This window comes from Podarcis bocagei, assembly GCF_964188305.1.
Source record: "Podarcis bocagei genome assembly, chromosome: 10".
Taxonomy (NCBI): Eukaryota; Metazoa; Chordata; class Lepidosauria; order Squamata; family Lacertidae; genus Podarcis; species Podarcis bocagei.
This window is the reverse complement of record NC_138135.1, coordinates 52,464,092-52,490,625: the sequence shown is the minus strand read 5'-3', so window position 1 is coordinate 52,490,625 and position 26,534 is coordinate 52,464,092. Positions and strand designations below refer to the sequence as shown.

At 39.8% G+C, this 26,534-nt stretch overlaps 1 protein-coding gene across 3 annotated transcripts in view; it reads left to right on the top strand.

The window, feature by feature from the left end:
- The window catches only part of ARID2 (AT-rich interaction domain 2), a 104,379-nt gene that overhangs the window by 12,430 nt on the left and 65,415 nt on the right, over positions 1-26,534 (top strand). The window lies entirely within an intron of this gene.

Genomic DNA, 26,534 nt, shown 5'->3' with positions numbered 1-26,534 from the left:
ACAGTAAGGATGGCTATATGAAGCAAATTAATTTTAGTTTTAGCAACTCAGTGTTTAATTGCAAAATAATTAAGTGACATTGCTTGTCTGTTTTTTAAGATGGAATGTTGTTTTACAGTTATGTATTTTAAAATAAATGGTAGATGTATACATTCTTTGTCATCAAAGACTGCTATTGCTGAAGGTATGCTTTGGATTACATATAAATTTGAAATGTTGGTTCTATTAAGGGATTTCTGAAGTATGCTGTTGCTGTTACTTGATTTCCCCTCCCCCCAATCTTTAGCAATTTTAATTGATAAATGGTTTTATGTAGTATTTACTTGAAGTTCTATATTTTATAATGGAATTGTAGTAATTGTAATATGATGTTGTCTTTCAAATAATACAAATATATATAGCCCATGTTTGTAGATGTTTGTGTCAAGGAATCTATGTGAATTTTTGTTATTTTATTTTAAACAAGTTTAATATTTTGAGTTTCTAATTTAAACTTAAGATGCAAATATTTTCATTTTTCTGTTAGTGTAGGTACAGTCTGCTTTGTTTTGTGACAGGCAGGTTTTAATAATTTTAAAATCTAACTGTAGGGGATTTAGCACTCTGAATTAAGAAATGTAATTTTTGCAGGTGCACTTTCCATTGGTTGTCCTAGATTGACTTCCAGTTTAAAGCTGTAGAGTCACAGCAACAGTGTAGAAGTGGTTATTGAGTTACAAGGAAGTCTGGAAATCCTTAGGCAGAATCAGTTGGAATATAAAGTTGCTGTATGCATGTTTGTGATGGCATATGCTTTTGTTAAAATTTGACTATAACAAGAAATCTCTTGTTTACAAGTGCATATGTGCACCCTTAATTTGTATCTTCACTTCTAAAGGGTTTGGATAAGGAGATATTGATAATTTTAAGGATGTTTTGGGGTTTGTTACAGATATTAAGTACTGGAAAAAGCTAATAGAGATACACTTAATCAAAAAACATAGTACATGCTTCTCTTGAGATTTCACTGTAATTCTCCCATATTACTCAAGTTTCAAATGAAACTGCAGCCAAAGTGTGGCACAGAGTTAATTCCTATTAGGAATACAGTCCTATACCCAGATCCCCACTGGGACTTATTTTTGAGCAGGCATGTATAAGATTCCATTGTAACTCATGTGTTAGATCATGTCATCTCTTTATTCCTGATATTCATTTCAGCAGACACACACCTGGACATACTTAAAAATCTAGTTTTGTATTGTTTTTGCTTTTAGGGGGCCCTTATTAAAATACATGTGTGCCACTGCTGCACTAGGAAATGACTGTGATCTCTTTGTGGGGGTTTTTTAACTAACATATTGGCAAAAATAAACTTTATCTGCTGATGACTGTATAATAAGCTCATAAGCATCAATAATTATTGTTTTTGAATTTATGCAGCCATTTTCATAATACTTCAGAACTTTTTTTTTTAAAAAAAGAGAATTTGAAGAATTTTAATTTTCTCAATGAGTATAGTATGAGCATCCTATGATTGATACAATTATTTGCTATAATTGATCTTTGTAAGGGCGATTGATCTGGCTTTTAAAGTCTCCAGACCTACCTTTTACCTATAAAGAATTACCTTTCCAACTTTGGCCCCAGATCACTTATGTTGTGATTTTTTCCTTGTTATGACTTTGCCTTGTAGGGATGTATAAATCTTTTTTTAATCATGATATGTGGACATACACTGGTTTGTAACTGCAGATTTTCATCTAGAGCACTGGCCTTTGTTTTATTAACATATTCATGAGGGGGCAGATATTAGCCCATTCTTGAACCAATGTCAACATTATCAAACCCTTCCCCCACCCCCGCACCAGCCCAGATGTTTCCTTGCTTTTTTCTTGTTCATGATTTGAGCATGTTTGAAGTATCCTTCCAGACAGAATGATTTTGCGAGTTCCAGGTATACTGAATTGATGTGCTTCACACCTGTAAGCCACAAGGGGACTAGTCCTCAGGGTGGGTGTTGCTAGTCCAGACAGACTAGTATGATCAGTGCAGGAGAGTGAGTTCAAGTACGTGACTGCAATAGTGGCTATGCTGCTAATAGGTCTGTGTTTTGCTGAGGAACCTTTTCACATCTGCTGGTTGAATAGCCATCTGCCATGGATGCTTTAGCTGAGATTCCTGCATTGCAGAGGGGTGGGCTAGATAACCATTGGGGTCCCTTACAGCTCTACAATTCTATGATGATCATACAGTATTTGTGTTTCATGCTGCAGTCACTGAAAAATAATATCTGCAACAACAAAAATGTTGTGAGCCCTCAAGTGGGTCTTAAAGCAGATATTAGTGTGATCATTGACAATTATCTATGTGAAGGCACAAACACATGGCCTTATGGACATTGTGGTAATAGAAGCATAGATTTTGGCATTTCTAGTTGTTTAGAGTGAAATGGGAGTAGAAGGCTTTGGTTTACATGTGGTGCAGGTCTCCCTGAGGAGGTGCAGGCAGTTGTCCAGGGAGTGTGATGGAGGCAGAAAATGAAGACATTAAAAGAAAAATGGAGAAGCTTGAAGAAAATAATAATTGGAAGAGATAATCTCCTTTCTAAGACACTGTATAGGAATATTTCTTTAAAATTGTTGCTAGTATCCATCAAACACTGATCTAATCATTTAAGGAAGGTGGATTGAGTCCTGTATGCAATAATCTTGTTTCATAATTTGCTTTTAAATGCTTCACTGTTTTTTAAAATGCCAAATTAGTGTTATTTATGTAAGATTGGTAATACAGCCAGTGTATAAATAAACCCAACAGGTATCAGTCAGTGATACCTGTTGGGTTTCTATATGGGAAGCCCATGTTCAAATTTCTGCTCACCTATGGAGAAATTTGGTTGGCGTTTCACGTTAGTCAAACCTAGCCTAACCTTTTTATTTATTTTACGTGGTGTATATGGTTCTTCTTATTTCATACTCACAACAATCCTGAGAAATGATGACTAGCCCAAGGTCACCCAGTGAGCATCATGGCTGACTGGATATTCAAACCCTAGTCTCCTAGGTCATAGTTCAGTACTCTAACCATTGTACCACACTCACCCTCTAACAGACATTCTCTCAAAACAGACCTTTGAAGTAGATTCTGCTCTGAGCTTTTTGGAGAAGGGGCAGAATATAGCAAACAGTAGAATAAATGTTGGCTTGGCTTACTAATCAGCCATTAAAAAAGTAGCTACCCCTGTATTCTCTGGCATGCAAAGGGGCTTGAGAGACTGGTATAGTATTTCATTTGTGCAGGGTATGGTGAAAGTAGAAACATAGAATTGTAGAGCTGTCCAGAGTGGCTGGGACAACCTAGTAAGAAGGGCAGGGTACAAATATATTATTATTATTATTATTATTATTATTATTATTATTATTATTATTATTATTATTACTGGAGGTGAAGGGACCACAAGAGTCAACTAAGACACCATGAGTCTCTCCCTTTGCTTGGAAGGGACTCCTGCTGTTCTTATCTGCTCAAAACCTACAGTGGAACTGGGGCTTCTGGAGCAGGGATCTGTTTGGTGCTGGATTCCCACTTTGTCAGAGGGCTGACAGAGGGCTTGGGGATCTTTCTCCTTGTGAGCTGGCAAGTGAATTTGTGGGTGCCTCTGAAGAAATAATGGAAAGATGGGTGACATCTTTATTCTGATATAACAACAACATCTAACTTACTGTTTCCATCCTGAAATTATCCCTGTGAGGATTTGTAAACCTGTGTAAATGACTTCTGGGGAATCGCTGTTCACAACTTAAGAAGGCATTTACTTGTCACTTTTCTATTCATCTTGTACATTTATGTGGGCATCCAGTCTCAGACAGTCAGCTGGTGCTAAAGCAATACACAAAGTTAATAGATGCCCAGATAGATGTTTAGATGACTTGACCACTGTATTCTATGCTCTAGTAACTTCCAGATAGAATTACTAGAATGCACCCTATGTGGGGCTACCCTTGTAGGCAACTCAGAACCTTCAACTGTTCCAAAATGCAAGAGCCAGATTACTGGCTGGGCTACTATTTACAACTCCCATAACTCCTGTTTAAAAGAGCTGCACTGGTTGCTGGTTTGTTTCTGGACCTGACTCAAGGTACTCATTGTTTAAAGCAAGAACTTAGGCCTCAAATATTTGGAAGGCTTTCTACTTCCCTACATACCCTTTCAGATGTTAAGATGAGGGAGTCCTCTTGGTAGTTGTGTGAGCCTCAGAAGTTCAGGGAGAGGTAATCTTAACGAGGCATTATCTGTGGCAGTCCCTAAGCTGTGGATCTTACTTCTGAGCAGAAAAGTCTAACAGAGCACAGTTTTTAAAGGTGGTATAAAAACCCAGCATTTCAAAAGCATTAACTTTCATGGCCTAAAGTCCTCTTCATCATATACATAAAGGGACTGGATAATAGCATAGATGTAAGGGTGGTTGTTTGTGTTTTAAAAGGAAACACCTCAGTGGAAATTACATTTTTAAGTGATGCACCTTAGTGTTTTCCATGATACTATATAGGGAAGAAGAAATCAATGGTAGCTGTTGAGACATTGGTTTACCCAATTACTATTTTCTCTGTCCATCCAGATTAATGAGTTTTAGGACAGCCACTTTGTGATTTGTAGAGTGGCATTCATAGGAATCCTAGATGCTATAGATTGCATTGTTAGCAGTGTTCTCATTTTAATAAAAAGATTTATCTGGTTTGTTGCATTGGTGCCTATGGCCTGGTTTGTACATAACAGTGATCCATGGTTTGTTTAGGAAACCACATATTAATCACACATAGTCCCACAGACCGTGAAACAAACCCAGCTTTGTTTGATTTCCAACTTTTCTTGTTTTGTTCCTTTGTAACGGCACCCACTCCCAGTGGTCTAAACCACTGAGCCTCTTGGACTTGCTGATCCGGAAGGTTGGTGGTTTGAATCTGCGCAACGGGGTAAGTTCCCGTTGCTCTGTTCCAGTTCCTGCCAACCTAGCAGTTCAAAAGCATACCAGTGTGAATACCGCTGCAGTGGGAAGGTAAGCAGCGTTTCTGTGTGCTCTGGCACTTGTCACGGTGTCTTGTCGCGCTAGAAGTGATTTAGTCATGCTGGCTACATGACCCGGAAAGCTGTCTGCGGACAAATGCCGGCTTCCTCGGACTGAAGCAAGACAAGCGCCACACCCCATAGTCATCTTTGTAGCTTGGTGGGCATCTGGGGTAAGATGTCCAAACCATAATTAAGGAAGGGTGTCGGATTCACATGTAATGCCAAGCCGTAGTTAAATCAAACTAAAAGTTCCTTAGCCAACAACAAACCATGACTTCAGATTTTTGTTTGTTGGCAGTAATTAAACCATAGTTTGTGCATGGTTTAGATGATCCACCAAACCATGGATAGGGTTATGTGTGAAGCAGGCCTTTCCATTCATTGAACAGATCCTTACAGACAGTCAACTGAATGTAGATAATGCACTGTCGGTATAACTGGTGCCATGGAAGTAGGTGTTAGTGGTCGGTTAGTTTCTGTATAAGCAAATATTCAGATGTCTTTTGTACTATATCCAGAGTGTGTTGTATGGAATAGATGGTAAAGGCAAAGGCACTGTGGTCTAAACCACCAAGCCTCTTGGACTTGCTATGGAATTGATGAAGCAGAACTTGACTGTAGGGTGGCAGTAGGTGATGTTTTGGTGATATCTCTGAAACAGTTCCTCACTATTTGTCCAAATGATTAAAACATAATTAGTGTATCTGAGGTATGCCACTGGGTTAAATGCTAGTTAAAACACATATTACACAGTCTGCTATGAAGATGTTGGTATATGTTGTTGTACGTGTGCCCTTTGTGGTACTGTGGGTTTGTAAGGATGGGTATCTCAACTTGAAACAATAGTATGTAAAGAGGATGATATGTGAATGTTCTGGGGTGATGTTGACTGTATTTCTTTGCCAGGGAAGGTAGTCATGATATCCCAAAGCCCATCGTCATTGTGATGTTTGTATATAATAATTCTATTTCCACAGTTGCTGAGACGGTTTCCTGTGGAAGTTGTCTAATAGAGTTAAGTTTTTTAAGGAAGTCTGTGGTGTCTTTAAAAAGCTTGTTTTGGCACCAGTTATGAAAACCAGACTTTCACTAGGGTCTATGGATTTTTTCCCCTTATTACAAAACCTGTTGAAGGAAATTAAGGGGTGATTTTTTTAAGTGATGCTGTTGAGGCATTTACTAGCAGCATTTACTAACAACACAGAAAGAACTGCTCTTAAATACTTGTCATCCTTCAGTCCATCTCAGCATCTGACAAAGCTGGCTTTACCAGGCAATCAAGCTGGCTGCCAGGTTACCCCATATAAAGTCAGTGTAATGTGTAGTGTAGCCAGATTCCTATACAACACAAAGTTAAAAACAACCCACAGGAAGACAAACTGCAGTAACAAGCTCTCAGTAACTAACAAACAACAGCTATGAGAAATTGAATGCTTTCACTAAAGAACATTGTCAACGGAGTCAGTTGTGGAAGCAGGTAAATGGCTATGGTTGCCAACCTTCTTACTCCAGTAGGGCTACTATGCCTGTGATAATAAGCAGAAGAGTAACAAGTAGCATTTACCTATTGCTGCCTCCCTTTGCTGTATGGTTTCAACTGTTACATAAACATCTGTCAAACATCTTGCAAAGTTGTCCAGCTAGAACATGAAGGCTGGCAATTGTTGGTCTTGCAGTAGGCTTCACTAGTTGTCTTTATGACACTGGGAATTGGGAACACCCTTTCCTCCGCACCTGTTGGAGGGCTGCTTGTGGGGAGGTAAGGCTAGTGATCCCAGGACAGGAATCGGCAATAGTCAGCATCTGCAACACACAGCCTTGACTTTGATTCTCAGTAGATGCTAATGAGTGATTAATACTGGGTGCTGCCATCTAGTCTCTTCCAGTTCCTTTACCTCAGCTTCACTCTGCCTGATGGAGAGTGTAATGACTGAAAATATAATCACATCTCCCATGAGAGTAGTTGAAGGGGAACTCTGTGCATGTCCATTTGTTCTACTGTGATTCTGCAGGACAAAAGCCATCAAGAGTGTTTGGGCAGTAGTAGCAATGGTTGGATCAGAGACCCTGGCATTAACCCTACCCCTTTCTATACAGTGCAGATAGGCACTGCAACCAACAGTTGAACAGTATAACCGGGGCACTGTTTTCATGGGGAGCAGGGAGAAGCACATAAAAGACTGAAATATTTTCAGTAGTCGTGGATTGAATCATGGACTCTTCTTTTCCTTCCTTTCCCATGTAGGGTGCTTTGTCCCTTCATCTCTAGTTGAAGGAGTCAAACTCAGAATCTTGTCTGTGTGTCCTAAGACAAAATATATTTAAAGATTCTTGGAAGAAAAATGTTAGAACAACAAGTACTGTAGAGGAATAACATATTGCTGAGTTAAAGCCCTTTGTGCAAAGTGTCCTTTCTCCATAGTTTCCATAATCAGAATCCCCTTGTATGCTTGACCGGAGGCCAGAGAAATATAGCCTCCTGGTGTACATCATATAGTGTTATGGGCTCTGTGGAAGAGATTTTATATACAGGTCTGGGTGTGCTATGATTTGAGTGCAGAGTTATTCAGAATCCTATGCTTTGTCACAATAGTGTGCACAGAGTGAGGACAGTGTGAGTTCATTTGGGCTGTTTTAAATCGGATCAATTCTTTTTCTGGCATAACCTTTTACCAGCGTAATAACCAGGAGAAGGGCTTGAAGATGTTTAGGACTTCCTTTCCTGACTTGCTCCTAATGCCACCCGTATTTGGTCCCTCTGTTGGTGGAGCAAGCAGTGAGAATTTGTCAGTATATCCCTGACATCATGTATGCATCAAGACCCCACACTGATATACCTTCAGGCAGTGCAGTTTGAGCATAGGAGTGTGCCGTTGGTATACATATAGTGAGCTCATGAGTTGGTCTTTATGTAGACCACGTCTTTAAGAAGTTAAACAAATGACCACATATTAACGTGCTCCAGACTTCAGTATTTTAATTGCATCATATTAGTGTTAAACTAAACAATTCTTCCTAAAATTGCTTTCATTAGCAGGTGCTTAGAATGAGAAGGACTGACCAAGGTGTCCTTTAATATCCAAACATTTCAGGCCAATAACTGCGTGTGTATGAAAATTGCTTCAGTAACCTCATCAGATTTCCAACATGTTACAAGATGATCAAACACCTCACTGAATTTTCAACACATTCCTCTTTATAGATGATTTCGCTTTCTTCGTGTGTGTGTGTGTGAGAGAGAGAGAGAGAGAGAGAGAGAGAGAGAGAGAGAGAGAGATTTATTAATATGAACAAGCTTTTTACTTTGACAGTTGCATTCTCACAATGAGGTAGTGGGTTTTAGCTTTATTTAAAATTGGATGTAGAAGATTGGATGCTCTCAGCATTTTAAAAATTCAGTTTTACATTCTGTTTCCCACCTAAAAAGTTAAACAAAAGAGGTTCTAGTTTAACTATATTGCATTGCACTTCCTGGTAGATGTGGTAATTTTATGATTTGTGGAAGTGTAGTGAGTAGTTAGAAGCCAAAGTGTCAGTAACCATTCATGGACTGTACCTGTTCTTGTGATGTGAGCAGCAGCAGTTAATATAATTCCTCTGAATAGGACTTCAGGTTTGATGTTTAAGATTTGCTCAGTTATATTAGCAAAGTGAATTACAAATAGTTGAAGGATTACAAATAAATGAAGGATTTTAAAGAAACAGTGCTGCTGGGAAGCATGCTTTTACATGTTTTGTTATTTGGTAAAAAAATAATAATAGCATGGGAATGTGAAGGTTGGGAGAAGGTTTCCAGATTAAACGTGTTTTGTGTTTGTTTTTAATGTGGTGATTATTGAGGTCCAGCCCTATAAAGAGTTGTTAACTTATTCATGCATAAAGCTCCATTTGTGGGCCTTCAGGTGAGAATCAGAATCTACAGAAGAGTGTTTATGATCATGTTCTGATTCATTAGCCATACATTTTTAAACTCCAGTTTTTTGCGTTTGTTTTTAATGTCATGATTATTGAGGTCCAGCCCTATAAAGAGTTGTTAACTAATTCATGCATAAAGCCCCATTTGTGAGCCTGCAGGTGAGAATCAGAGACTACAGAAGAATGTTTATTATCAGGTTCTGATTCATTAGCCATACATTTTTTAAACTTCAATTTTTTGTGGCTCGGTGGCTGGTCCTAGGAATGTTTTGAATTGGCACAATTGTACTAGCAATTGACTGTGGACTAGGGTGTTCAACACGTCACTAAGCTTAATACTTTGTGGTTTGGTGTTAACATTAGTTTAATACGGATAGGATTGTTTTTCTTTGCCACTCTTCAGTCTTGTTTTGAAAAGCCATGTTTGGCACAGTTGCACTGGTGGTGTTACTTTCTTGAGTTGTTGCAGCAATAGTGTCCCAGGCATTTGCTGTGCTAGTGCAAAATTGCAGCCAGTACTGTGATTTGGTGGGAAAGGGAGCTGTTCATTCTTGAAAGTATCCATCTTGGATTGGACTCTTAGCCTTCAGCCAGAATTTATCTTCTGAATTTGTAGAAGTTCTGCATTGCAACAGCTACTACAGCACCCAACAGAATGAAGATAAAGCTAAGATTTGCTTTCAAAAATCCAGTGCTTCACCTCCCAGCTTGAGCATTCTATAACCCTTAGGTTGGAAACCAACTTTGCTTCTCCCCCAAAGCAACAACTCAAGAAAGCTTAGAGACAACTGCTTAAGTGGTATACAAATTGTTAAAATAATAGCATTGATGCAGCAACTCAAAACAGTATAACAAAAGTGGTTCTCTACCAACAGATACACCAAGCAACAGTAAACAGTGACTTTTTGCTTGTAGGCATGCCCAGTTTCCCACAACAGAGGAAGCAGGCAGGCGTCTGCTTGTAGTGGGTTCCCTGAGCCTAATGCTATGCTCTGCAAAAGAACTGAGTTGATAGGTGGATGTTTGATCAAAATAAACATAAGTGAACAGTTTCAGGGTTAGGAAGGGATTGTATGAAATCAGCTATGTGATTTGCAACAGGAGCTGCTAACTTGTGGCTGTCCAGATATTGTTGGACTGCAGCTCTCATCATCGCTGACCATTGGTTGTGCTGACTAAGACTGATGAGAGTTGGGAGGCTGAACAACATCTGCAGGGTTACTAGTTACTCACCCCTAACATTGAGTATAGAAATAACTTGCTTTCATTTAAAAAAGTATTTCTTTTGTACCTGCAGCAATAAGTGTGGATTTATTTTTTAGGCTTTTAGGGAAATCTAAAATATATATACAGTAATGAATTATTATAGTTGAACTTGGTTTAACCATTTCCAGTGGCAGTTTACTATATAAAACTTAGGAAAAACAAGATTATAGTAAGAAAGTTGAGGGAGATATAATAATAGTAAAAATGATAGAACTAAACTGAGGACATAGTGATAAAATTCTTTAGTATGGCACATTGGATTTGGTTAGCTAGGAATTGAGTAATACATTGTCAAATGAACTTTATGTTTAAATGTGCAAAGTTAAACCTGATCCTACAGTGAATTCCTACATCATGCAAATACCCTTATAAAGCAGGTGGTTTTATAATGTGTCTGTGGTATATGAACTGAAAATAGCAAATATATATGCATTTTAATAAAAGCAGCCCCACATTTACCCAGGATAGAGATGTCAGGACTCAAGCATGAAATTGAAAATATTGTTGTTGTTGTTGTTATTAAATTTCTATACAGTGGTGCCTCGCAAGACGAAATTAATTCGTTCTCTGAGTTTTTTCGTCTTGCGAGTTTTTCGTCTTGCGAAGCACGGTTTCCCATAGGAAACGGTTTTAAGAAAAAGGAAACAAACTTGCAAGACGTTTTCGTCTTGCGAAGCAAGCCCATAGGGAAATTTGTCTTGCGAAGCAACTCAAAAAACGAAAAACTCTTTCGTCTTGCGAGGCATTCGTCTTGCGAGGTACCACTGTACTGTTCTTCATTGGAGGATCACAGGGTGGCTTACAAATATAAAACACAGAAATGCATAACATAGTAAGAAACAAAAACAATACCCCCCCCCTTTTAGTTGGTCTCCTGATTTCAGACTGCTTCTCTGCCCATTAAAAATCTAGTGCATGAATACCACTATATCGACCTGTATGTGCCCTGTGCCCCAGACTGTGTTCTGGTGTTCAGGTAGAATGTGTGTGTTTCATTATGGTATGTGGCTTATTTCTATGAATTGCTCCTTCTTGCTTGTGCTACAATATTCTCTGCCCTTGCCACCTCACTGCTTCCTGTCTCTTTGCTTAATCTCTTCTTGCCTGCTGCCACTTCTGCTTCCATGCTTTGGTGGCTGAAGCAAACATCCCCAGTAAATGTATTTGAGGAATCCATGGTGTAGTTGAAGATGGCTCTTCTGAACTTGTTGTCTGCTACATGTAATGCACTGTTTCAAGAGGAAAAATGTCCTTAGTCAGTGCATCTAGGTAGCATTGGTGGCACTGGTGACTAACATAGTAATCTCACTACTTTGTGTCAATTGGCATTTAAAAGTTAATTTACATGGGAGGAAGTAAATGAACAGTGGGTGAAGGGAATATGCTAGTAGTACCTGTTTTCTTACTAACCATGGTGTTTGGTTATATAGACGAGCCCTTAAAGGTGCAATCCTATATCCATATATCTGGTCAGTGATCCCCATTGAACTTGCTGCAGCTTAAATCTATATTGAACATAAAGGATTTTTCATCACAGGGGTGATACTTCTAAATGGTACTGTGCCATGTTGCACATGAAAAGTTTCTTATACAGTTCAGTAGTTATAACTACTGGTAGTACTGGTAGTAACTATGGTGGAGTTTGATCTTGCAAGTGTACCTGGCAGGATGTAGCTGGCATACTGCTGGAATTGTTGTCAAAAATAGTAATATTTTTGAAAAAAAATGTTTGACAACCCACCTTGATTTTCTTCATCCTCACTTTATTCCCTCCTTCCCCTTTACTCAATATTTAACTTTTCGTTTAGATTGCAAGGTTGTTGACAGGGCCTTCTCTTGACCTAGCATCTTTAGGCATTTAATAATAGTAAGTAAAGTGCCACGCTTTCTCCAGGCATGAAATGGAGACACTTTGTAAGTCATAGGTAATAGGCAGTGTGAGGTAGAAAGGCAAAAACTTTAATCCCCACTCTCCGCCTTCCATGGAGTACATATACAGTATTACATAGACAGAAGCAATGTAAGCTTTGAGAACGTAACTGTAGTTTGAAGTGATGTACACGAATCCATTGTAACAGGAAATAAGGGATGTAACACTTTTTCTTGTGACTCTTTACATGTCTGCACCACAGATTAAATTGATTAGACCCAGTTTTAAGGTGTTGATGTAAACATAAAGCCCCAAGTGACTTGAGACCTAGATATCTGATAGCGTGCCCACCCCCTTGTATTATACAGTATGGGCACCTAGATTGTTGGGATGGAGGACTTCCCATAGTCCACTGGTGAGTACTGTTCATTTTCTTTGAACTTAAGATAGGGCCTTCTCAGAAATTGCACTCTGATCCTAGAATTCTCCCCCCCTTGAGGGCACAGTTGACCTAATTGCTGATGGGTGTAAACAACATATCCCCCCTCGCATTCCAAACCATTCATGATGTGACTTTCATTATGCATAAGAAATATCAATTGATTTACAGCATATTGCATGGTTATTTGCGTGATAGTTGCAGTCCAGGTCAGTGTAGTGTTTACCATTAGGCCTTAGTTCAGTGGTGAGGAACCTTATAAGCCCAAGGGCTGAATTCCCTTCCGTGGACCCTATACCCGCAGTGGGTGTTGAAAATTAGCCATGTGCGGTGCATTTTGCACTGGACTATCTGCCACTTGCGACTAAGTGAAGATGCCTGGGTGCCAGGATGGTGCCTGCCATCTGGAAGTGCACGCCTGGTGATCATTGGATGTTGACTGTTTTCACACACTAATACTTCATCCTGTAGAATTCTGTTGGTTATATTTTATCTGCACAATCAGAATGAATCTCAGGAACCAAAATGCTTATTCATGCAGCCTGAGAATGGACAACATTATAGTTAATTGTTGTAGCTTGTCTTCACTTATGCTACCCCATTGTCCTGCTCACAGTTGTGAAGAATATTCTTACGTTATGAGTGGTCCATGTCACCATTAAGAAAAAGAGGTAGAAATAGGGCAGTATATATGTTGACTGTCCTTGGATAAAGTGACCTTTCTTCCTCAGGTAATCAAATTCTTAACCTAGCTCAAGGTGGTCATCTAAACTCGCCAGATGTTGAACTGATAATCAGTCAGTTCATCATTTGAAAAATAAGACACTTGGAGCCGTCTTGCCCAAAAATGACAGCTAGACATTCCATTTTGGCAACTGTAACCCTAGTTTATGATCCACTTGGCACCTAGCTTATATATCTGAGATTCTAACACTGCTAATGAAGGAGGTAGAGCTTTGTACAGTAGGCTAGTTTCTACACACACTCTTCTTTAAGCTCCATCCAGGCAAGGAAAGACCCACACCAGGCAGGTGAAAATACTTGTGGGTGCAAAGCAGAGCCATTGAGACATGTGACATGGGGAGAGGAGTGTGGCAGTGGAGGGATTGTGAGCTGAGGAGAGTCCTGTGGGCCAGATGGTGAGAATTGGAGGGCTGAATTTAGTCATTGGGCTTAAGATTCCTCACTGCTGGGGCCTTGCGTCTCTGTTCCTGGGATCCAAATCCAAACTAAAGGTGCTTATATGAGAATCTGTAAAGTTGAAGCTGAATTTCTTCTATATGTCATGGTTGCAGCCATGTTCGTTTGTTCACAGCTGCCCTGTTAATGTCTAAAGCAGGGAGAGCAGGAGTCTTAATTTTTTCAGCAAAGTATTGCTGATGGGAGAGCTGACCTTACCTTGCTTTATTGCTTGTAGCACTTTCCTTCCAGTCTGGCTCACTTCCTACAGCATAGCAGGGCTAGATGAGAGTGCCTCCAGCGATGGAGCATGTGGAGGTAAGATGAGGAGAATGCTGAGGGATCCTTACATATCCAAATTTTGTTGTAAAGCAACAACTTGAATTTCAACAAGTCAAAATTCGAAGAGCAAGAATGGCTGTCCCAGTCTCTCAGTTTCGCCTTAACAAAATAACGGTGTCTGGTTTTTCCCCAGTACAGTGGCACCTCGGGTTAAGTACTTAATTTGTTCCGGGGGTCCGTTCTTAACCTGAAACTGTTCTTAACCTGAAGCACCACTTTAGCTAATGGGGCCTCCTGCTGCCGTTGCGCCGCCGGAGCACGATTTCTGATCTCATCCTGAAGCAAAGTTCTTAACCCGAGGTAGTATTTATGGGTTAGCGGAGTCTGTAACCTGAAGCATATGTAACCTGAAGTGTATGTAACCCGAGGTACCACTGTACATTTTTTCTTTGGGACAAACTTGTACAGCACCATAAGAGAACAACAAAATTATTAGAAGTCTAGCAACGTTTCCTAGTGAAAAGATGTTAATATGTGTAGTTGGGCTTATTATGTAGTTATTAGCATGAGAGCAGCTTCCATAAATGTGAAAGTGGAAATACATTAGAGAAAATTGGCTGACTAGAGTACTACAGGTAGATGTAGCTGAGATCAACAGTATGAAATTTAACAAAGGAGAGTTTAAACCAAGAAATAGGGCAGTAGTTTAAAAGCAGGTTCTACTGAATTGTGAAATCAAATTGCAAGCAAAATGTTACTGACTATGGGACGTAAAATTACACTGGACATATCACGAGCCATTCTTTTGCATGAAAATGGACTTAGAGTACACACATTTTAGGAGTGATTTAATGAATTATTCCTTTTTGCATATTTTTGTTTTTAGGTTAACTCTCTAAAGCATTGAATCAGATTTGTTACACGCTTCCCAAATATGTGTGATATTTCTGCCTATATGGAATAAGAATGGATGTCTTTCCCGCATAGCCTGTTATAACCAAGGCTATCTTTGAGCCCCCTGTCACAACTTAATTGGTATAGGACAGCAGCATGCTAATTATAACTGCACATGTGAGCCTAGTTAAAGTTTTGACTGGAAGCATTTTTTCCTTCATGAACTGATAGGGGGAAACAAATGAAAAACTAGTATGGCTTCATAGTGCCAGCTGACATGTATTCTTGTAGCACAAGGACCAATCATTTGATTGGAAGAAATTAGTGGTGAGCAACATACTGCCTCTTGAGATAACTTCTTAGTTATTTTTTAAAGGCCTGGTTTGCGTAACATGGAAAGCCAAACTATGGCTTTACCAGGATCTCACAAATATTCAAGATTGCTGCTGCTTTCCCCAACCCTGGCCCTTTTCACTGCTATGCTGAACTAAGCCAAAGTTTGGCTTAGAGTGTTGTCTGAACATGCACGTATGAGATTGTTACTACTGTAGCCCATGCTTTTCAATCGTAATCTTTATGGGTGTCTCAGGCTCTTAAGTCATTTGGAGGGGAGTTGTTCCTTTCTCTCGGCCTAGGCATAGTGGGAAAATATTTTGAATCTAGTAATATTTTACTTCCCATGAACATTTCTTAACGATTATGATATGGCTTCTTGATGGTAAACCTGTTTTCAGTATATAGATATATACACCTGATTTTAGCAAGGCTTTTTAGTGTTTTGATATTTCAAAATGTCAAAATTTAGGTGAAAAGTTTATCCTAGATGTTGGATAAGCCCAGTTGGTAGTGATATCACTGAAGCAACAGTTGATAATGTAACTGGCACACATTGTTGCTCTGTCTTTGGGCAAAGGTGAGATAGAATGGAATGAATTATTATTGCTGCTGCTGCTGTTTTATTTGTATGGAATTTATGTTGCTTGGTCTTTAACATTATTATTCATTTTTATTTTTATTTTGTGCATTTCTGTCCTGGGGCATCTGGGCAGTCTGTAAATATGGCAAATAAACTGATTTGGCTGCATTCCTCAACACACTTATCTACAAATAATTCCCAGTGAAGCATACTTCTGAGGACTGTACATTGTATTTATTTCAACTTGCTACATTATAAATTTGAAACCAACTAAAGTAAGATGACATGTTCTAAACTAAAGTAAGATGCCTTGTTAGTTGACCAGCAGCATGAGGCTGGTCTACTAGACAAATCTATAACTTCTTACCCTCGTTGGTTATTATTTTTCTTTAAGTTTTTGTAGAATACTTTCCATTTAATGAATTTGCTGAGTTTTTCGACTTACGATTGGCAGGAAAAATATTCAGCATTGAACTAAGAGCTTTTGGCAGAGATGGATATATTTGATCAGATTTCATTGCTTATGGAAAAAATATAAAAACTTTTAGGAGACAGGAAATGAATGTATGGCAGAGAACTGAGACAGCTAACATTGTGTTCTTCAGATGTTTTGAACTACAACTCCCATCAGTTTCAGCAGCATAATAATCAAGGATGATGAAAGCTGTAGTCTTCAACCTCCAGAGGGCTTAATGTTGGATACCCTAGGAAAGAATATTGCATAAGATATTGCATTACAAGAAATGCAAAGGGGGGGAGTTCAATGGGTAAATTTATGTTATATTGTAACCAGCATATAAAATATCAGAATGTTAAAAAATGTCCTAGAAGCAATTTACTGTGATTAATAGATTATTATTGTAATCAAGTTATTGTTCAGTTCAAACTATAGTTTTTTAAAATTTATATAAGTCTCTATGAAATCAGTTGGTTTGTAAAGTATATAGTGTGTGAGAGATATTATTTTATTGTTTTCCTCACTCCTGTCCAGCCCATGATGACAGCGCCTCTTCCTTAATAGTACAGAACAAACCTTTATTGAGGCAGAAAGGAGAGAGGGGCTGAGCATCGGCTCTCAGACTAGATGACAGGAAAGGTGAGGCCAGTCAGACTAGAAGCAATGGTCTAAGGAGTCCAAACTCAGGGCAAGGAGTTCAGAACTTCATGGAAGCAGTGGAGTTGTCCCAGTGAGTTGGCACGTCCCTCTCTTCCCACTGCCACACTTTTTAAACAGTGGAACAAAGTGAGCTCACTCATAAGACTCTTGTGCCTTGCAAGACTTTTGAGCAAACTTACGATGACTGTGATTATTATCAAGTTTCATGTTTATTACTTCAAATGAACTTGCATTGAAACAATAGTCCTACTTCCAAATAAATTTGCTTAGGGTCACTGTGAGGTTCTGTAGTGCTACATGATTACAACTGCTGGTTTTTGCATAGCCTCACTGTCTATCACTGTTTTAGTGTGGGGTAAAATTTATTTACTTTGAGATGGTATATTCAAGTAGTTAGTTTTGCTGGGACATGTCTTGGAAAACTAATTTTGCTTAGTAACAGTAAATTATCACTGCTGCTATATTGGGTTAGTCAGCTAGTCAGTGCTGGGTCATTTCAGGGTAATTAATGTGAGATTGTTTAATACTAATTTTTGACTAGCCGAAAGGTTTTCAAGGCTTTGCAACTGTAGCAAAACAGGGAAACCTTGGAAAAACTGGAGAATAAAATGTGTTGTCCTGTAAAATCTTCATTTCCTACCTCCTTTTAGCTTATTCTGTAACATACATGCTTTTAGAAGTTTTACAGTGTAATCATATGCATATTTCTTCAGAAGTAAAGTGTAGCTTGCTTCAGAGAATTGTATATAGGACTACAACCTTCAGATAATACTAAAACTACCAGTAAGATCAAATGGGCCTTTGTAGCATTTCCAAATGCTGCTGAACGTACTTATTTCTAACCCTTTCTCCACATAATGCATATGTCTTATTATGAGAGTCCAGTGTACTCTCAGATATAATGGGACTTATGGGAGCATTAATGTATTACATTATCATGAGAGGGGCTTCCTTCTCATCTTCATACATACCTGCATTTAAGGTTTATAACTGAAAAATGCTAATTGATATAAAATGTAACTGTTGCTTTTATTAGTGAACTCTTGAAGATTGTTTTCTTTGCTCGGTTCTTCTGCACAGTATTCCTTAAGACTCTTGATGGGAAAAGATTCTGCGTTCAGAAGCATTTGAATATTCAGCTGCTGCACTAATGCAAAAGTTTCTTTGGTGTGTTTGGTGGTCCAAGAACTTTGGCTCCAAGCAAGGCTATTCTGATTTTGTGAGATCCTTCTGTTCCATTGAAACATACTGTAATTTTTGTTCAAAAAAATCCCTTCTGTGTTTCTGACAGTTATCTGAAAGGGTTTGGAAAACAAATCTATATGATATACCGTACCATGGGGCCCATGTTTTATACTAGTTTCCAGTACAAATTTACTAGAATATTATATAGTATAATATAATAGTAAATTGGGACAAAAATGTCTACAACACACCACAATTAAACATTTCTCCATTAATGTTTAGAAGCTTTATAATTGTCCGTTTATATTTCATATGTCTTATTAAAATTTCTATTGTCAGTTCATGTCAATGAGATCAGAAAAAGATCCCTACTAATGCCAATGATGATTAAGTCCAGTCAAAGGCGACTATAGGTGTGGCGCTCATCTCGCTTTCAGGCTGAGGGAGCCAGCGTTTGTCCACAGACAGCTTTCTGGGTCATGTGGAGCATGAATAAACCACTTCTGACACAACGGGACGCCGTGATGGGTGCCAGAACACACAGAAGCGCTGTTTACCAATGCCAATGAACATGCTCATTGATCTATGCAAAGGTGAATTAACACAGTGGCTTCTAAAGCGACAAACTTGAATCCAGCTCCTGCCATTGTTAACTAGCTAAGAATATCAATTTATAACTTAGTTCTTGCTCTATAAAGTAAACTACAGTCTAATTTTGTGTGATTCTTTACTTACTTTCCTTTTATTACCAGTTGTTGGCCTCCACAGAATTAATGTCCCCATGCCCACTTTGGACAGTGCCTAACTTTTGTAGAACCTGAGATGTAAAGCAATACATGCTGCCACTGCTCCTGGCTTGTTTTGTGAGAAACTAGCCTGCTCCCTCCTGACAGTGTTTTAGCCAGTGAATGAAGTCCTAGGCAATAATTAACATTTAGTAAAACAGATCTGTCCAACTAGGCAAGGAGAAGACTAGAGCAAAACCAGCATTGTCTAGAGTCTCTAAAGAAGGGATTTCTTGGTTTGTTTTAAAGCCTTTTCGGCAAACCATTCAACAATCTAGAGTTTAATGACTGGGGAGCTGTGTGTCAGCCCAAAACAAAAGGTAGTACCAAAGAAAGGAGTTCCTGATCTTACTAAATCTGGTCTTATTTCATACAAAGAAATGTGATTCACTCTTCTCCCATGTGCCTGTAAACATTTTAAAAATGTTTTAGCAGTTTTTAAAAATTGCTTTACCAGTGCAGATAAAACCCATTATTATTATTATACTCATGCTGCAGGGGCTGTGACTGAAAGAGAGCGGAGTATGCCAGTCTTGCAGCATAACCAAAGTGTTATAGCTGTTCTGCTGCAGGAAAAGGGCAATTAGGGTAGAGTATGACAATCCTGAAGTGTAGTCCATTCATGTTGGGAGGATTTTTTTGGCGGGGGGGGGGGTTAGAGAAGTGCAGGGGAGGAAGGAGCAGTGTAATTACCGTAGTTTAGGCCTGAAAGGGGCAAAGGGAGCCACGGAAAGAACTGGGTGCCAGGCTGATGGGCATCAGGGCTACATGTTGAGAAGTAGGCAGAAGGAGGGGAAGGGTAGACCTGGAATACAAGTTTTTCAGAGGACAGGTCTACCAGGCAACAGCTCAGCCACCAGATCTAGAAATGGTAAACCTGTTCCTTGATGAAGATGAAGGATGAGGGTGGTTTAGATATACCAAATTATATATAAAATATTATTTTATGTGGCCTCTCCACAGCAAAAGTCCTGTGGGTGACCATCATTGGTGGGCTTAGATTAGGCAGTAACTGCAAAGATTTCATGAGATTTTACTAAATCTATAAAGCTATCTCATTTTAATCTAGCTGGTACTAGAATATTCACTATTCTCCCCCCCCCAACTAATAAATATAAATGTTGCTATTAGTTGGTTTTGTTTATTCCTCAAAATCACTTAAAAAAACTTGTAAACCAAAGAAATTCTAACTATACTTGCTAATATATTAGCATGATAACAAATTGGCATAGTTTTCATTTACAAACAGGTGTTATATTGAATTTCTGCCAGTAAGGTCTTCAAAATTAAGATCTGTGGTTACATGAACAACCTCTTAAAAGAATGTTCATAGTCTTCCTTACCAGTTAGAGCCTACTGTGACATCTTCTTGACTAATAGTACAATCCTTTTTAGTACAATCCTTTTTAATTTTTTTATTTATTTCGACTGCATCAGATCAACACAGCTACCTACCTGAATCTAGAATCCTATAAAGTACATGCTTACTCAAAAGTAAACCTTGCTGAGTTCAGTGGGGTTTCCTCTCAGGGATGTGGCTTTAAGAGTGACTTATTTTAGATTAGGCTGTATAGCATGGGTATGCAAACTAAGGCCTGGGGGCTGGATCCGGCCCAATCGCCTTTTAAATCCGGCCCGCGGATGGTCCAGGAATCAGTGTGTTTTTACATGAGTAGAATGTGTGCTTTTATTTAAAATGCATCTCTGGGTTATTTGTGGGGCATAGGAATTTGTTCATATTTTTCCCCCAAAATATAGTTTGGCCCCCCACAAGGTCTGAGGGACAGTGGACCGGCCCCCTGCTGAAAATGTTTGCTGACCCCTGCTGTATTGGCTAGTGTCAGTGAAAATTCTTATTGAGTGAACTACTTGGAAAATTTTGGAGGGGATGCTGTGGAGATGCTATTATGTGTGGTGGAAAATTAATGTTCCAGTTAGTACACTTTCTTTTTTTATATGGAAGGTAAGTTGTAGAATTGGGATTTCTTCATTCAATTAATGACATTTGGTTGTATGTAAGAAGTTTGGTTTTGCAAGCTGAGTTGGTGGTGGTGGTGGTGGTGGTGGTAAGCGTAAACCTTCAGTCTGTTTCAAGCCTTCTTTCTTCCTTTAGAACAGCTCTGCTTCAGAAATGAAAACCATAGCAAGTTTCTCTCCCCCTCACCCACTCTCCCACCTGGCAGTGCAGAAGAAAACGGAAAGATTCAGATATGATTTTCCCTCCCCTTTGCTCTACATACATCTGATTTTAGCAACTGTTTTCAGAATTTGCTGCACTTCATACACAGTCATCTCCTTCCTAAGTAGTTGCTTGAGAGCTAGCATGATTTGACATCATGTTGAGATCTGCTATTATATGCTTGTGCAGGTGTGCAGAATCCTGTTGCCATTATGGGGTGCAGGGATCTGTTCTCAAAACAGTTCAGAGCAGCTGAACTAAGAGCAGATATAGACCGTTTGGGATGCAGTAAGGTGAAGCTGAGGTACATACCTTTTCCTTTTGAAAAGGTAAGCCAGCTGTGTCTCTGTATTAATTATTTTTTCTGTACACAATTTTCTAAGATTCCTCCCACTCCTGTTTTAAAAAAAACATATCATCTGTGCATTGCTGAAAGAGTAAGGCTAGAGAAAGCAACCTGAACTTCCTTTTTACTTTTGTGCTATACCCTTTTCCATTTCTACCTCAACAACTTTCATGGTTAAAATATTGATGAGCCAGAACATTTGCTGCTTGGATTTGGAAAATCAGGCCAAGATCTAATAGAAAGATACATTTAAATGAAGAGAATAGGTTTTCATAATTCTGCTGATGAACTTGTGGAAAGATTTAAGCTTATTTGTATGAGATGAGTAGTGTCAGTGGGTATTTTTAAACAGCTTCTGAATTGACTAGAAAGTACTGAATAGTGGGTGATGTGTATGGCTATGCTTTGCTTTGTTATTCACAAATGAGGAAATGGCCCTGAAGCATTCTCCTTTTGGCTTATTGCTTAGAAAGCAATAGAATAAGCTGCTTTTTAAAATGTGGAGTGAACGGCGTAAGGTCTGCAGTCTATGTGTGGGAGACAGTGATAGGCAGAGAAACTCTCACAGGAGATATGGGAGGCAAAATGAGAGTTGAGAAACAAGGACATCACCAAGGTTATGGATAGCGAGTCCAAGAGAAATGAAGGAAAAGCTAAGCTTGTGTACAATGATACTTCTTTTGTGTATGAATGCATGGAAACTTTAGCCAAAGTCAATTCCATATGCATATTTCAAAGGTGAATAACTTGTACAGGCAGCCCCTGATTTGCAAAGGGGTTGTGTTCTGGGTCGTTGCGTGTGATGGTGGAACACGCATAAACCTGCTCCGTCCCGTTACACCCCCTTTCCCGCCAAATTTCCAGGTCACTGCAGTGTGCGCTTTAGTCAGTTGTTGCCTGTACTGATACTGTATTTTAAAACGTATAGTGTGCTTTAGGTTTTCAGCCAATTTGCCTGTTCAGGTGCATGTCATTAACATTACTTCCGTATTCATACATATGTGGCATAAAGTTACAGTTGTTGGTGAACATTGACTGCTATGCTTTATTGCTTTATTGTTTATTCCTACACGTGAATGTATTCTAGGGGTGGAATACATTTTTGTGGGTGTGTGAACATGCACATGTGTGACATATACATAGACACACACTCTCACTCACACAGTCATTTATTTTGTTCATCATATGCTCGAGATGAGAAGCTACAGCCTCTGGGCGAGCAGCTAAGTTGGAAACTGCTAAGTTAGAAATCCTTCTCTGATGTTTACCTTTGGTGGCCTTCCCATATTGCTGGGCCCACTTTCTTTCCTCTGATGCTTTTGTTGTGGCAGCTGCTACTGTTTTTATACAGAGAAATGGAGGGCACTTCTTTAGCAACTGTACCTGCATGCACGTTCTCTCTTTTGTTAGTTAAAGTAAAGTATTAAAGTCTGAGGTAAGACCGCTTCAGCCAGCTGCTATAGTACTTCACTTCATGCCCCTAACTAGAAACGCCTGTAGTGGTGGCTGTAGCAACATTCAAAAAGGCAAGCAAGTGCAGTAGTGTGAGGAGACTGGGTCAAATGTGCAGTTTATTTGTAAAGTAGCAGTTTAACGTTGTTTGTAGAGCTGATGTTGTTACTAGTTATCTTGAGTGCAAGGAGATGTGGGCTGTAAAAGTTTTAAATAGAATTTGCCCACAGCTGAAAGCAACAAAAGGTGGTTCTTTTACCTTAGTCACATTATATTTATTATCATTAACTCATGAGTTGCAGCTACATATTTGTCGTGATATATCAGCCAGTTTTGCTTATGTTAATGTAATTTCTGGTTGGAGTGGAGTAGTGGCTTATGGAATGGTGGTGTTTGTCTTTTTACAATGGTGGTGTTTGTCTTTTTACAATGCCACCATATCTACCTATTCCTATCTACTAAAAGCTTGCTTACATTGTTTAAGGAAACGTTTGGGATTCTATGGTGAATTTCCTGTGGGAAGGAGTTCCACAGATCTGTGGGGCAGCCACACAATCCTAAGCAAGTTTATTCAGAAGGAAGTTCCTATGGAGTAGAATGAAACTAACCTCCCTAGTATAAGTGTTTGTTTAGAGTTGCAGCCTAAATTGCTTGATGTAGAAAGCTGTCTGGAGCCATCTGACGAGAAGCTGCCTTATATCACACCACCACCAAATAGTAGCAGTGACACATGGTTTTCCATGTGGTGGGTGGCTCCAGACAAAGACAAAGAACTCCCTGACTAAGCCATAGATTTATAATTGCAGCCACCACAACAACTACTATAAAGGAAGTGTCCTGAGCAGATGATAATGAATATTTACCTGTGCCAATGTGTTTTCCAATGATGCAATATTCTAATTTAATTTTAAAACAAGCCAGAATTTGAAAGCCAACTTTGGACCAAAGCATTATATCCTGGCTTGTTTGGAAGCCATTAACCGTCGTTTCCCAGTTTGCACATAACTGAAAGTTATAGTTAACTATGCAGCATCTTAGCTTATTAACTCCCATGTACAAAGGCAGGAGTAAAGGAACTTCATACAGGTGCATGGAACTCGTGCATGATTGCAATGTGATAATGGATTTGGTTCAGTAACAGCAAACCATGGTTTGTTACATGCATTATCAGGAATGGGCACCAGGCTTACATGCTTTCCTGGGATAATATTTCAAACTTATTTCCATGGTTGGCAGCAAACTATGCTTTGTTGCATCTGAATTTAATAAACAGTGGTTTATGAAAATCATAGGTTCTTTTTACCAAAGCAGGTTATCAAGCCATGGTTTGATCAAACTTGAAGCAAGCTTTAAATCTCCATTCGCTGATTTCTTCATGAAAAACAAAAAAACCCATGGTGTCTCCCTCACAAATTGCCTCTATAAATATATAACCTTATCTTTAAACTGTTTTTACTCTGCCACTTTTTTATGCCATATATATATGGAGACCTGTGGGTATAGGGCAGTATACAAATTTTATTGAGGATGATGCTGTGTTTTCATTGTTGCATTCTATTGCATTCAATGTATTTTCTTCTTGTTGTGAGTCACTCAGAATTTTGGTAGAGAATGAACTATAAACTTCAAATAAATACAGTGGTGCCTCGCAAGACGAAATTAATTCGTTCCGCAAGTCTCTTCATCTTGCGGTTTTTTTGTCTTGCGATGCACGGTTTCCCATAGGAATGCATTGAAAATCAATTAATGCGTTCCTAGGGAAACCGCTTGCCAGGCTGGCGGTGCGGAGAAGGGCTTTTCTCCGCACCGCAAGCCTTCAGGACAGGTACGGGAACAGAGGGGAAGGCACGCAGCGCTTTCCCTCTGTTCCCGGGGCTTGCGTGGGAGGAGGGTTTTTCCTCCCCGCCGCCAACATTCAGAACAGCATTCTGAATGTTGGCGGTGGGAAGGAAAACCCTCCTCCCACCCCAAGTCTTCAGGAAAGCCATCCGATGCCGCGCGGCGGGAGGAGGCGTTCCCCCCCCGCCCGGCATCGGAGCTTCGTTCCGATGCCGCGCGCCGGGAGGAGGCGTTCCCCCCCCCGCCCGGCATCGGAGCTTCGTTCCGATGCCGCGCGCCGGGAGGAGGCGTTCCCCCCCCCGCCCGGCATCGGAGCTTCGTTCCGATGCCGCGCGGCGGGAGGAGGTCCGAAGACAGTGGGGAAGACGCGCTGCGCTTCCCCGCTGTCCCGGAGATTTCCCCATGGGCTGTCGTCTTGCGAGGCAAGCCCATAGGGAAATTCGTTTTGCGAAGCGCCTCCAAAACGGAAAACCCTTTCGTCTAGCGGGTTTTCCGTCTTGCGAGGCGTTCGTCTTGCGGGGTACCACTGTAAGTACTGTACATATAACCACCTCTGTCTAGCTCTGTTGAATTAGTGTAAGAGGACTTAGTTTCAGAAATGGTAGTGTGGCTATCTTGTAGTCTCAGAAATACCTCCTTCAGCCTGAGGACATAGATTCTGTAGAATGCGTACCTCAACAGCTATGATCAAGACTACAGCTGGAGGTGATTCAAGGTTAAGCGTGTTTCTCTGGGAGCACAGGCATCTGACCCCCTTTAAGAGTGACTGAACTGTTTAGTTTTAACAGTTTTATTTCTATGGTCTCTCTCGGGGACTATAGCAACAGTACATGTGAACAGAATATCATACAGTGGTGCCTCGCAAGACGGAAAAAATTCGTTCCGTGAGTCTTTTCGTCTTGCGATTTTTTTTGTCTTGCGAAGCACGGTCCATCGCAACTGCGCCTCTTCAAGCAGCTTTAAGAAAAAAGTGCAAGACGTTTTCGTCTTGCGAAGCAAGCCCATAGGGAAATTCGTCTAGTGAAGCAACGCAAAACCGAAAAACCCTTTCGTCTAGCGAGTTTTTCGTCTTGTGAGGCATTCGTCTTGCGGGGCACCACTGTATTTGAAAATAGGTTTGGACCTCACTTGCAATGATTGTATGATGAGGGCATGTAGAAAAGCAAACTTTGATGGCCGCTTGCTGTTGTAGTCCTTCCTTGGCTTCTTTATCTTCTAGAGGGTTTTTGATGCCTTCCTGTATATGATTCGATATGGCTTTTAGTTGGGGCAGCTAAACCTACAATTTGATACGGTACCAGAAGAGACTGGGAGATTGTGGCAAGCTAGCTGGGGCTGTGGCTGGGGCTTCTTGCCACCCCTTGTCCTCTTCATCAGCAGGCTGAAACAGCATAATGTAACAGAAGCTCAGGCAAGCAATAAGAGAAGCAAATGGGTGAAGCAAAAGCAGCGGCAGAGATCGGGATGTCAACAAGAGCTAAGAGGATGCACAATGAAGGCTCATCGTTGGCAACCTGAAGTCGTTATGCTATGTATAACTTCCCGACTAAAGTGTGACCTAGTGGTTTTGCTGGAAAAGAGGGTAAGAGAGACTGGACAAATAGTATCAAAGGCTTTTTGATACCTTAAACCTAATGCACAGAGTACAGGAAATAAACAAGTTTAGCTTGAACTGCTAGTAAAGGAAGGTAAATATAACTATAGGAGTAACTGAGACTTGATGGAATGTTTTGTATGATAGGAATGTAACAATTTAAGGGTATAACTTCTTCAATAAGCACAGATGCAACAGAAAGGGGAAGTAGCAGTAGGTTTTGTTGTTGT